We start from the raw sequence: 14420 nt of genomic DNA, 5'->3' as shown, positions 1-14420 counted from the left end.
CACACAGAATCTTGAGCAAAAAAATTGTGTGCTCTTGCATCCCTCAGTAATAGCAACAATGCAGAGAGATTATGCTTATCTCCCACTGAAAAACTGCTACCTGAGTGGCCATTTGGAGTACCTTTCATTGAAAAGAAAAAAAGAGGATAATTTGAACAACAGAGGGTTTAGTTAAAATACAGTATAATTTAAAACAAGTTCGAAGTCAGCATTTGGAGTTTGATCACTGTTTAAAAATTGCTGTTCAGTGCTGTCTTTGTATTACACAAGGGTCAGCTGCGGGAGAGAAGATGCTTTTAACATCTAGTGGTAGCAGATGGACTTATTGAGACCAAGAGCATAACAAATACGTAATGCAACTGTAAATTTATTTATGAGTAAAACGTTTGAATGCAGAAGCAGCTACTGCTATGTAAGCATAATGAACATATAGCTAACATTGTTTTCAGTTTGTTTTTCTCCAAAGCTTAGTCCTTTTGACTTGTAATATGTATATTTGCTTTTTTTAAAATCTAATTAGGTTTAACAAAACATCCGTTGCTTTGTGAGTTGTACTTACGATTGTGCTGGGCCGTTAGCTTTAAGCAGTTTGTGTGCTTGTGTTATTTTATTAAAGCAAAAGTCTTGAGACAAACGCGGTAAAGGAAAAAATAATCATTATATTTTTTGGTAGTGTTAAGCAGATGTGTGGTATGCATTTGGAAAATGTCCAATGTCAGTCGAAAAAACAAACAAAACTGGGGCTAAATGGCTTACCAGAACTGCTCATCTCTAAGGCAGTGGCTTTTTAGTTCATGGGTTCAGGCTAAACTCCTGCCTAAACAGAAACTCAGATTCCCCCAAGCAGCCTCTTACTCTGCATCTCTTCACCGTTGTACAAGACCGATGTGAAATGAGTCTCGCGTTTTCTACGTCCGGTATGTACTGTACTTTGTCACGGGAAGTGGCTACAAGTCCTCAAAGAAATACGAACATATTTTAAAACAGCAATAATTACCACTGTAAAGCAAATGAGCACGCGGGGGAGAGCACAGGGAGGTGGTTCAGGAGGATGGTGCCATTAGGAACATGCTGCATCAGCGCTGCTGTTGCACCTGGTGAGCAGGTGAAGCACTAGGAAAGGCCACCGGTCTCTGGGGCGGGTCCTCACCTTGGCAGAGAACTTGCCCATGAAGGATCCCTCTGCTCGAGTCGTTCTTTGGTGTTTTAAGTCCTTGCATGGCACAGATGTTTCACCTTAGTTTTAAGGGCGAGTTACAGCAAATGCCATTCCTGGAGGGAGAGACAGACCCAAGGAAGAGCTGTCAGAGTGGCTCAGAGGAACGTAGATGCTCATTGCCACAGTCTCGTACCCCGGCGTGCTCTACTACCGCGCCGCTGGGGCTCAACAACAGCAGAAAATAGAATAAACTAATATAATTTCCCGATGGAGGGAAGCAGCAGTCAGCTCAGTTGGAAAGCTGTTTGCGTACCGTCCAGGCATATCGACACGAAGCAGTTCCTCTGGCATGGCAGGACGTGTTGATGTGCACGAGTTTAGCCCTTGGTGTGCTTTAGGCGATCGAGCTCCCACCTGCACAGCGTTACCGCTGTGATGGGGGCTTATTGGCCATCGGCAGAGCCCTGGGGGCCACCAGCTCTCGGGGACAGCTCGGTGTCCTCGGGCAGGGCCGGGCGAGGTGCTCTGGGCAAATGACTTGTAGGTACTTAAGTTCTGTTCCTGATGGCCGCTGTAACTGTGAAAATTAACCAGACCTGCTGTGATAAATTTGGTTATATAAGGTTTATTTGGTTAATTTTTTATAAGTGAAAACTGAAAAGATGAAAGAGAATTGTAATATGAAAGCAACTGCTGTAAATAATGTATGAATGAATAAAATCTAAAACTTATGTCAGTTTTTTCCTAAACTGTTTTGCTGTCGAGTTACTCACACCACAGTGCAGATGGTGCCTCCATCTTCTTCAGCTCCCAGTCCAGCACGGGCAAACACTACTCATTCTGTTTTCATTGATAAATAGGAATATCTTTATGCGTGTGTCGTGCATGTCCTTGGATTATATTTCCATGCTGTTCCAGCTCGCTGACTAATAATAACAAGCTCAGAAGCGTCAGTGTTATTGGAGCTGCATGTAGTAGTAGCTGCCTATAGCCACCCCTGGTCACTGCACTGCTGGTGCTGCCCCGTGATGGGACTGTGCCCGGTCTGCCTGAGGCCACATGCCCTTACTTGCTGCTTGAGATCCCACCTGAGACTGGATGTCTCATCGGAGCAGAAGACCACCACAAGCCCACTGCCCCCCAGGCAGCTCCTGACTGTGGTCTGTGTGTTGTCTATCAGGTAGGCTAAGAAAATAGTGCTATGGCAAGCTCTGGGGTTCTTCCAGTCCTCACCATGTCCCCACAACTCCAGGAGCTGGGGGTCATTTCATATCCTGGCTTTACCAGGAGCCATAAACTAGACCTTCTTACACTTATCTCAGCAGCAAGAGCTGATCAGCAGCAAGGTGACTTCTGTGACCTTATGGTTGCATTTCTTTTAGTACAGGTGTATTCTGAGCACAACAAGGAGGATATATTTGGGACACGATGCTCTTGTAGCAGTGAATGTGGTGAGTGTGCTCACCTCGGTGGGACGTGGTCTGGTCATGCAGCAGGACATCCAACCTCACTGCTCCAGGCTGCTCCCCTTTACTAGACATCCCACCACTGTCTGTCAGCCTCACAGAAAGCACTCAGACATCTGCTTGGCTTCAGCCAAGGAGCAGAAGACCAAACAAAACCACATGGAGAGATAGAGTGAGTGGTATCAGTGAGGACATTTTTGTGCTGAAGGTACATCTGTGCAGGTACATCTCCCCAAGCTACACAAACCTCTTTCTGTTCCCTACATCTCTGCATTTCTGTAGGTAAAAATGAGGACAAATGGGCCACTCCCCACTGTGTGTTAGACCTCTACAAGGCAAATCAGCCTTGTATGGCCACCTCTTACCACAGAATGTCCTGAGTTGGACGGGACCCACAAGGATCATCAAGTCCAACTCCTGTCCCTGCATAGAACAACCACAAAATTCACACCATGTGTCTGAGGGTGTTGTCCAGTCTCTTCTTGAATGCTGTCAGGCTTGGGGCTGTGACACCTCCCCATTGAGCAGCTCTGGGACGCAGGGAAGCCCTGACCTCCCATGTAGGGAGGGGAGATGGGGTTCCAGCCTCCGGCACCTTCCCGGGGGTGGGGGCTGAGGCTTTGGGCTGGGCAGGATTATCTGGCTGAGCAGCCAGGCGGGGATGTGCCGTGTGAGGTTAATGCCTTTGCAGTACAGATCCAGCCCCTGTCACTTCTCTGCTTTATCCAGATGTGCAGACACCCAAAAGCAGCATCTCCCTCAGAGGAGGTGTATCTAGTACACCTCTGGGACTGATAGTACTGTTTTGTGGGGTTCTGAGGGGAAACAGCTCTAAGTTCGCTCACATGCAGGAGCTTTGTTTTATACAAAAGCTACCAAAAAGCCCTCACCTCAGAACTGCTTTAGCGAAATAACAGGAAAGTGGCAACAAGAGCTGTTAGTTTTAGAAGCTGTGTTGTGGGTGTGCTGTATGCCTTAAAGCATCTCAATTAACTGGTTATTTGGATAAAAAATTCTAATCCTTGGGGACAAGGACTTTGTGCCCATGCCCTGTGTCCCCCAGCATGTGCCTCATGCTCTAAATAAGACAGGACCCCAAGATCCGTCCCTGCATTGCGGGTTCCCAGCGCAAGCACTACCCATGTACACCTATTGCCTCCTGAAAAGCCAAAGCAAACCCACCACAAGCTGTCCCCTCTGCCAAAAGGTAGGGAGGCTGAGACTGGAGCTGGGCAGGGAAGCTCCTGGGTCTGACACATCCTGAGCAAATAAAGCCCACGAAACAGCTTTTAGCTTGGCCAAACAGCCGCCAAAATGTTCTGTCTACCTATCTATCCACCTATAATCCATCCATCCATCCATGCTGGCCAACCTTTTGCAAGGGACAGAGCTGTGAAGTCTGTGCCTGTGGGTTCCCAGCCATGCTCCACCACAAGCCCACTGCCCCCCAGGCAGCTCCTGACTGTGGTCTGTGTGTTATCTATCAGGTAGGCCAAGAAAATAGTGCTATAGCAAGCTCTGGGGTTCCTCCAGTCCTCACCATGTCCCCACAACTCCAGGAGTTGGGGGTCATTTCATATCTGGGCTTTACCAGGAGCCATAAACTAGACCTTCTTATGCTTATCTCAGCAGCAAGAGCTGATCAGCAGCAAGGTGACTTCTGTGACCTTATGGTTGCATTTCTTTTAGTACAGGTGTATTCTGAGCACAACAAGGAGGATATATTTGGGACACGATGCTCTTGTAGCAGTGAATGTGGTGAGTATGCTCACCTCGGTGGGACGTGGTCTGGTCATGCAGCAGGACATCCAACCTCACTGCTCCAGGCTGCTCCCCTTTACTAGACATCCCACCACTGTCTGCCAACCTCACAGACAGCACTCAGACATCTTCTTGGCTTCAGCCAAGGAGCCACTGCTGAGTCTAACAGAGTTATAATCTGCTTGGAGTGCTCCTGGGGGTGTGCAGGGTTCAACCTGATGGTTCCTTCACCTGTTTGGAGTCTTTCGCTGAGCTTGCTGCGACATTTCCACCTCTACTCCCTCAGGCCTGTCCCTGGTTCACACCACACACACACACAGCCACCTCATTTCTGTTACAGGAGTATAAGTACCACAATTAACAGCTCTTTTTGTTTTAATAGATAGGAAAAAAGCTCACGTGTTCCAGTGAAGATGAGTGTCCCTTCCCAAAGATTATTCTGTGTCACGGTTGTTTACAACCTCAGTGGCCAAGAACAGCAAAGCAAACCCTCTTTGCTTTTAATTCCCCATCATCTCAAGATACAGCCACACTCCTCCGGGAAGGAAAGACTTTGGAAAAAGCTTCCTTTTGAAAGGGACTCCTCATCAAGCAGGCTCAGGCACCGCAGGACGTTTGCTTGGCTCCCTGGAGTGCCCACAGCCCACGGTTTGGCGTAGCACTGGCATGTTATTGCCAGGATACGTTCAGGCCCTGGCAGTTCTCACCACCAAAGTCTTCCAGGTTGATCTTCCTGCGGGGTGACATCTGTAGAGCTGTCAGCTCTGTCGCTTAGTAGCAATTGTGTATATAATGCAGGAATGTCAGCTATTGGTACGGGAGAAAGATGGAGCTTGAAGGTTTCATGTTTATGGGCATGTGTGCTAATACGATTTCTTATAAAATGTGTCAAATTTGTCAAGAAATTAACCTATTAATTTCTTTGAGGTACATTTTTGTTCTTTTCTGTGCTTGGCTGCATTTGCAAAATCAATAGAGTAAATTAAACACCTGAGGCCAGTTATAACAGAAGAGGAGAGAGCATTGGAGAGAGATGAATCTTCTGGTCTGGATGTCGGAGGCAGGGTCAGATGAATCATGCTCTACAAGTGTTCGTTTCTCTCCACTAATGACCAGTCCAAGGTGAGTCTAGACCAACCCAGCAGTAGATGTCTATCCTATAGACACCCAAGGGGAGATAAATCCTAGCACGATGTCTCTATGGAAAAGCTTAATTGTACCTGAGAATTTGGGGAAGCTGAAGGAGAAACAATGTCACTTTTTTTAGCAAATATTAATTTGAGCTTTAAAGGTTTGTATTTGCATTCAGTCATCAAAACTTCAAGCCTGAACAGTGAACTACGCTCCTAAAAATGATCTGAAATTGTTAAAGAATCAAAGTTTTGGTGATGTGAAGATAAATTAATTGCAAAAACTCACCTGGTCTATAGTCTGTTCCAACACCTCCTGCACTGGTTACCTGCACTGTGGTTACATCTACTAGACAGAAGTGTGGAATTAATTGCTCACCAGTAATATTTATATTACAATCTAATTACTTGGATTTTTTTTTCCTAAGCAGAAGAGAACTGATAGTGTAGGAGAAGAGGAATAAACAGCCGCTTTATGTTCCTCTGCAGACAGGTAGGTGGGATGGAGAACAGGAAGACCACAGCAAGCTGAATAACCTTTGATTCCTCTTGATTTGTTGTATGTTATGACTCATATTTTATCCTGCAGCAACCCTGAATGATAGTCTTAAAAAAAAAATATGGGATCATTCTTTTGATTCAGCTGTTTAGGGACAACTTTGGTTTACATCTGGCAGACTTATTTGTAAGAAAAGCTCCTACAGCCTTGTAAGCTGAAGAAACCTTGTTTCTCAAGTACAGGAGAGAATGGTCTGTATGATGAGATGGGCTTCCAAGCTTAATCTTTTGTGCTCTCTTCTTTGTGGAATGGCAAAGAAATGCATGAAAAAAGTAGAAATTTAGTCTTACAGGTTGTGGCTTATTTTGGAATATTTTAAGGAACAGAAGAAAAAATCTAGAAGATGGACCTTAAAAAGAAACAACCCAACCTTTAAGTGATCGTGCACTAGGTGGGCATTTTGACAGAGCATCAAGGGGAAGAGCAAGAAGGTTCAGTACTGAAGCAGAACCCACCAGGTGGGTCCTCTGGAAGGCTCTTCTCACTGGAAGCATCAAATAGTGTTTAGGGAAGAGATAAGCAAATGGTTACAAATACTCGTTCTTGGCCTTTGTCTAGCGTGTAAAGTGGAGAAGTGTCTCTTCAGGTGTCCCATTGGTGACGAGCTTCTCCTCCTGCTCTTAAAGGCTGGGAGCTCTCAGGGCTGCTGCACTGCAGTTAAAAGGGAAGGTCAAGGCTTCAAACCCAAGAGGATCACACCAAAAGATGAATTTAGGATTGGATGTTTTCTTTAGATATACAGATTTTTCTATTTTTTTTTTTGTTTCATGGATGTGGAGCAGCTGCTCAATCCAAGAGGTCCTTGCAGGGCAGTTAGTCCTGTTCGGACAGCTCTGGTCTGACAAAAGCCTTGTAAAAATGACCCCATTCTGCATGTAAAACTGCACTAATAGCTAATTTTTCGCTCCAGCTCGGAAGGTGGGTGAGAGGAACCAAAACCAGGAGACTTCGTGCCAAGCCTCTCAAAGCTGAATGCACGGTGTGTGCAATGCAGGGCTGTGTCTGCCTTTGTGATTATTAGACTGTGTATGTCAATTCACCCAACAACCCATACAAATGTGCGTATTTCTATAGCAAAGCCACCAATTTTCCCTTACTAATGTATAGGTGTATATTATACATCCACCTCTCCCATGGAATCCACTGTAAGAAAGAACCCAACTGGAAATACTCCTTTTGCCTCACAAAGCATGTTGCATGGGGTTCAAGTGACAGGGACAACTACACTGACCTACCACTACCTCCATTCCCATTCAGTTTTGCAGGTGTTATACACAGGAGAAATAAATTAACTGTTCATCAGCATCTATTTCAGATAAGGGCAAATGGGATGTCGAGGTCCTAGGAAGGGTGGGGAGCTGAAACAAAGGGGTAAGCAAACGAAAAAATGAATAGCCAAGCCAAAAAACCAAAAATCACACAGAAAACTAATTTCTGCAAATGTGATTGTGTGAAAACTTCCAGAAGCTGCTGTTCTACTTTGGCTCCCAGGCAGCAAAAACTTGCATGGCTGGGACTTGGACTGCAGCAAAAACGTCCTTGATACGCTATTAGATTTTCACGCGGCTGAGGTGTTTCTCGCTGATGCTGGATCTGAACTCTTTGTCGCTGCAATATTAGTGTCCTAAATGTCAGCTCGTACCCACACACACACTCCTTCAGGCTGGCCATTGGGAGGAGAACTGCAATTCCCCTTCGTGATTCAGGTCTATGCTCTGTTCAAAACCAATATTTGAGATTTTGGGATCTTGGCAAGATTCCCTCACTGTGACTTGCAGAAATAACTGCATTTAGTGAAAGCAGATGCTGGTTTTTCACTCTCATTCCAGCAAACACAAACACAGTAGACTTTGATATGAATAGTAATTCTGTCTAGAAATACAAAGGACGTGATTCAGCTGGCTAAACATAAGGATGTAGTAGCGTTTGAGACACCCTGTGTTTAGAGGACCTGAAGTGGGTCCAACCAGACTGTGCGTTGCTTTGGGAGAGCTAAAAACCTGGAGAGGGAAGCAATATTGTTGTCTTCTCTCTTACTCTCCTGCTGAGTCATTTAGGTTTATTATATGTTATGTTTGCATAGCAAATGCAACCAGTCACACAGATAGCTTGAGCACTTGCAAGTTAAGTAACCTAAAAAATAAATATTGTTTATTCTCTAAGGGATTGTATATCTTGACTCTGAACGTCTGAAAAGCACAACCCGATCCCATGATTATCTACTATTTCTACTGCAGCATTTTAATTAATATCAGTGTCATGACACCTCTGGTCCTAGGAATGTGCACTGCCTATGCATAATTAAAACAAAGATAGATTTCAATAGCACAAATAATAGCGAGATGAACAGGGTACATGATAAAACAGTACCTTTGTCATTCACTTTAGCAAAATTAATCACAACAATATGCTAATAAACTGCAAAGTTATTCATTGAGATGGTTTGTTACTTCGTCGTGTCACTGTGTCAAAGGATTTGTCACCAGAGCTTCTGCACAGATTTTCAGTATTTTTTTTGCATAAGTAAAGAAGTCTTAAGGGAAAACAGCACAGAAGCTCAGGCCCTACAGAAGCCAAGGCAGAAGTGTAAGAGCTGTGAATTTAACATACTTTGAGCATGCTAAAATAGAATAATATATCCAAATCTGTCTTATTTTCCTCCCTGTACTCTAAAACTCATTCTTACAGACCTGTTTTTAGAAGCTGTATGATTAAACCGAAGAAATGTTTTTTTATCGATGTGCAATAGCCTCATAGTCCTTGTATGTAAACCACCATATGTTTAATTGCAAGCTATAAAGCTCATTCTGTAAGCATCTGGGTGACTGGCCAGAGGTCACAGAGCTATTGCTTGCAGTGTTGTATATTATTGCATAAAAATCTGTGTTGGGTGGAGAATGATGTCAAGGTAAAGGACAACATTCAAGGTGATTTCTTTGTTCCCCTCCCACTAAATGAGAGAATGTTACACACATCTGTTTACATTCACTTTACCACTGATGAGTTAATAAAGGTGGTGTGATTTACGTGTTGTGGAGCTGAAGAAGACACGTTCAAGTCACTTTCACTGTCGTGCATCCAGCTTTGGACACGATGCTCTCAACCAGCGTGGCTGGAGCTGCGATGGTGTTCAGTGTGCAGATCCCTGTGACACGGTGAGACTGACTCTGCCAGCTACAGGCATTTTAAGAGATGGGCCAGAGTATCTTTGCCTCTTTTCCCACCTTTCCTTCAGGAATACCCACAGAGTGGGGCTTTCAAGAGCTTCCCCTGGGTCTGTGAATCCGATGGATGTGTTACGGCCAGGGAGCACCATGGCGCAGAGGTTCCTGTGGGACCTTCGTTGGAGCACTTACCCTCACCAATGGCTTTTGCCACCCCCGCCGTGCTCCCCACTGTCACCCCACCGAGCCACCCAAACTCTGCCGAGAATGGATTCTTGTTATGAGCACGGAGGGACTTGCTGAAATTCAGTACAGTAACTTTTTGGTTAGTTTACTGTGATGTGAAATTCTTGAAAGTGAGATGCCTATCTCAGTGTTATTTCCCTGGTAAAATGTTTTAATTAATGAAAGCCATTTTATTCCTACTTAGTCTTTATTTCTGGTAGTGCTACCAGGGTTAGACATTTAACTTGTAAATGCCAAGCATTCTATCACTCCTGCTCAGTCTAATAAAACCTATTTATGACTTTCTCCTACAAACCATTCCAATTAGGACAAGTCCAAGGCTTCAAGTGGGTCAGTTCCATTTGCAGCCCTCACTTAGTTTAGAAGCAGATGAAGCATCTGTTTGGCACTGGAGTTCTTTGTGATGGACCGTCAAAGGTCACATTCAGTGCAGGTGAGTCCAAAATAGTCTTTAGAGACGAGGCATTTCAGAGTCTAAGGAAAACAAGAGCTATGTGACCATTTCCTATAAAAATCTATTTGAAACAACCTGCCTTGGTAATAGCTTGTGTCCTGACTACTGTCATTGCCAGAGGCTGCACTTTTCACAGTCCAAGGCCATACCCTGATGGAACAAGAGGACCACTCGATCGTTCCACAAGGAATTGATCCAAAAACCTCGGTTCTCTGTAAGCAAAATATCAAGAGCTATTCCAGCATACACTGTGAGGAGGAACGTCTTGGCCTTTAAGCAATGAGGTGTCTGGAGGAGCAGTGGTACACACACCTGGTGGCTCAGATGAAATTCCAAACGTCAGGCAAGAAATCATGACGCAGTGGAAGAGCTGCTGTAACTTGTACATTGTGATTCTTCTCTAAACCTCTTGCTGATGCTACAGCTACAAGGGAGGGTTGACCCTTTGGATCCGTGCACTGACGTCCAAGTTTAATATTATCAGTACCAAAGGATTTAAAAACTTCCTGTTAGTTGCTTAACTGTGGGTAGCAGAAAGACGTAGACTTCTTTACAGCATCTTGATGCTTTCTGAGTTGAGTCTTTCCCATGAAGATTTCCTGTGGCTGCTGTTTTACCTGCTGGATTCTCTCGTATCACTGGTCTTTGGGGAAGGGAACACACAATTTGTTTTCAATTGTGTATCAAGAAGAGTTTTCAAAACTGACTTTCGGGCCAATATCTTTATGCACCAGGCAACAGGGTGGTTTGCATCCCCATTTCTTCAAGGCAGGGAAAGACATCTGGAGATTAAACACTTAGTGTACAATGTGAGGTTCTTGTAGGCAGCAAAAGGATTTCAGTTCCACAGTTTCCCACTATTACTAATGTGTTTAGCTGCATCACAAACAGGACAATACTAAAGCTGGCAGATTTGGGGAAAAAAAAATATAAAAGGAGAATTTATGGTTGCTGGGGAAAGAATGTCCTTGGGCTAAGAGATAAAAAAAGCCCTTGGCAGCTGTTAGGTATAAAGTACCAATGTGGAAAAAAGAGCAGGAGGTGGAGTGGAGCAGGGAGTGAATAACATCTACTGCCAAGAAAATTTATTGAAATAACTGAAATATAAGGAAACCAGCAATGAGTTTTAAGGCCAAGAGATCACAAAAAAATAGCTGAAATTCTCACTTTTGAGTCAGAAGGCGATGGAGGGGAAGCAGGGACAAGAAGCTGCACCTCTGTCTCTGTACCATTAGTGTGGAGAAAAAGGACATGGAGGATGCATAATGCAACAGTGATTTTTAAAGGGAAAAAAATCTTCCAGCTCCAGGGCAAAAAAAAATGTGCATTTCACTGGGTTTTTACCAAAGGGCTGTTACACAACAGAGAGTTAATTCTGCTTTGTTCTGATTTACATACAATGACATGTTTAAAAAGGTGAAGCATCCCCCGGGTTGGAGGCTGGAACCAGGGTCTGGGCTCTTCTGTAGGACACGGTAACTTGGAGGATCTTTCCTTTTTTCTTTTCTCTCTCTCTTTTTTTTTCCCAGCTCTCTGGCAGAATGAATATTGATCTGTTCACATACAGTGCCAGCCCCAAGGGGGAGCACAGAAAGCTCCTCAGCGGAACATCCTGTAATCTGGTGGTTCACGCATTCCTGTTGGATGTTGAAAGCATTTCAGGGGGAAAGGTTTCCTACACTTTGTAGATAAAAGAACAGGAGCGGCAGCAACATCCATCGCTCTGGCTGACTTTAGAACGAAGGAATTGCCTCCTAAGTGTTGGAACAAAAAGGCACGAATATCGGTTGTAAGGAGGTGAATTCCAGAAGAAGGCACTTAAATCCCAGAGGGGCAGAATCAGTTACACTGCCCTGTGCACAGGGGTGTTTTTGTGCAGGATACTTAGGTATTTAGAGGGCTGGCAAACACGAGATAGGTCTTAAGTATTTTATGGAGTGCTAAGTGTAAATCTGATCCTAAAAATGCTATGTGACACTAACAGTCTGCCAGATCCGCTACTCCTGCCAGGCCGAGCAATGCTGAGTAAGCCTGATATTAACAGCTGATGAAATGAGAGGTCAGTAGTTCGTTTGACCCAAGCTGGACTTCTAGATAAGCAAAGATAAGTTACCCAGCTCAGTAGGTCACTTGCAAAGTGGAAAAACTCCCTGCAAGGCAGGGATGGACACACCAAATGCATGAGCAGGAGCCAGAGTGCTGGGTCTGGGGTGGGATACACAAACTGGCAGCTTGTGACCAGCTGGAAGTTCAAGGTGCTCTGTCCTGAATAGTCTTCAGACAGAAAAAGTTCCATGTTTTGGGCTGAAAAGAGAGAAAAAATCAACACATCTATGCCTCACAGTGATGTGATGAGTTCTGCTAGATGCGCCATGCATAGTATTTGGTACCATGAGCCTTTGAGCCCGTTTTGTGATTGGAGCTTGTAGGTTGCAGAGTTTTTATCAAAACTGAAGTAGGGAAAAAAATACTCTAAGTCGTAATCATGTACCTTAAACATATTAGGATATATGGAAATAGTATTTTAAGACAGTTAGGTGTTGCCCAACTTGGAAAGAAACCCAGCAATTTCTAATGGAAGACACACACTTTACTCCCTGCCCAGTCTTGAGAAGCTGTCTGCAAATCAACCTGGCAATAGTCGTTTATGTCTTTATGACTTATTGACCTTGTAACTTCTTTCTAGGGAAAAGACCCTAATTTGTAAATTGCTGTGTTTAAACAATCATATAGTTTATGTTTTACATATAAAAGGAGTGACATTGGGTAAGGGAATGTGTCAAAACCTCACCCAGCTGAACAGTCACGTACAAAGATACAGATAAAAGTTCCCAGTTCAGGTGGAGTTTCCCCTTACCCAAACAGAGATGCCTCCTCGAGACTTGTGGAGGGGACTCCTGTCTCTTCAGTGACCACCCATCCTGCCCAAGAGCTTTTTGATCAAGATATGCCCCATTTCCAAGGTCCCAATAAACCTTGTTCAGCAACACATTGCTGCAACACATTATCCATAGGGAATGGGCAATGAGCAGTTGTTGGCAAGTAGGGAGATGTGCAGGGAGAAAGGGAAACAACAGAGACCCAGAGAGCTTGAACACCGCTATCATCTTTTTGCTTGATCGAAAGAATCATAGAATCATTTCAGTTGGAAGAGACCCTCAGGATCATCGAGTCCAACCATAATCCAACTCTGACACTAAACCATGTCCCTAAGAACCTTGTCTAAACACCTTCTAAACACCTCCAGGGATGGTGACTCCACCACTGCCCTGGGCAGCCTGTTCCAGTGCCTGACAACCCTTTCCATGAAGAATTTTTTCCTAATATCCAATCTGAACCTCCCCTGGCACAACTTGAGGCCATTTCCTCTTGTTCTATCACTTGCTACTTGGGAGAAGAGACCAACCCCCTCCATGCTACAGCCTCCTTTCAGGCAGTTGCAGACAGTGATAAGGTCTCCCCTCAGCCTCCTTTTCTCCAGGCTGAACAGCCCCAGTTCCCTCAGCCGCTCCTAATCACACTTGTGCTCCAGGCCCCTCACCAGCTTTGTTGCCCAAGAAGATCTTTTAAAGATCAACGGCGGGTCAGAACAAAAACCCTTAGGAAAATCTACCTGCAGTAGTCGAGACAGACTCCATCAGAAAACTCCAGCTTCTCCATCCCACTAAAACTCCAGTGATAAAAGATATCATTATGGACTCTTCCCCTAATGCGTATTAGAACCTGACACTGTCACCTGGGTGGGCTGCAGAGCTGGACTGGGGAGTTCCTACCTGGGAGTATCTCAGCAGGAAAGCAGGGTGCTCTGGGTCTGCTGCAGAAATTTATAGCAATAAAGATTCCAAAAGCTCTACTCAAGCCCTTTCAAATGCTTAATTATCACTAGCCTTCTTTCGACAGGCTTGCTTAACATCTTCCCTAGTTACACCTTGCTGAAATTTAAGCCCCTGGCTTCTCACTCTATCTCCAGGGGACCTATAAAGCAGTTTATTACCATCTTTATGACGGCCCATTTCATACTGGAGGATGGCTTTCAGATCTCTCCTCAGTCTTCTCAAGGTTAAATGACGTAAATCATTTTAGTCTTTCCCCACAGGTGATATTGTCTGTAGCTCAAACCATTCTTGTTGCTCTCCTGTTGCTTCACCTCTTTTCTGAAACATAGTTCTGAAAATTGGGCAGAGCGTTCAATTGAGCCCTTGTTGGGGCTGAAGCGAGTGGAAGGATTTATTATACCGTTCTTGATCACTATGCAAACACCTACAGATCCCCAGGTCTTTTCCTGAAACTGATACTAAACTGGCCGTTTCCTGCATTTTGGGAAATATGTTGCCTACATTTGGGTAGACAACTGGTTTTGCTTGTGTGTGAAGCTTTGTACTTACCATCACTGAATTGCTTCATTTTATTCATTTTATACTATCACTCCACTGTGTTAAAATCCTATTGAATTATAAACCTGTTGGCCAGAAGGATTTAAA

This window comes from Nesoenas mayeri (assembly GCF_963082525.1).
Source record: "Nesoenas mayeri genome assembly, chromosome: 4".
NCBI lineage: Eukaryota > Metazoa > Chordata > Aves > Columbiformes > Columbidae > Nesoenas > Nesoenas mayeri.
The sequence above is the reverse complement of the archived record's forward strand: the minus strand, read 5'-3'. Positions refer to the sequence as shown.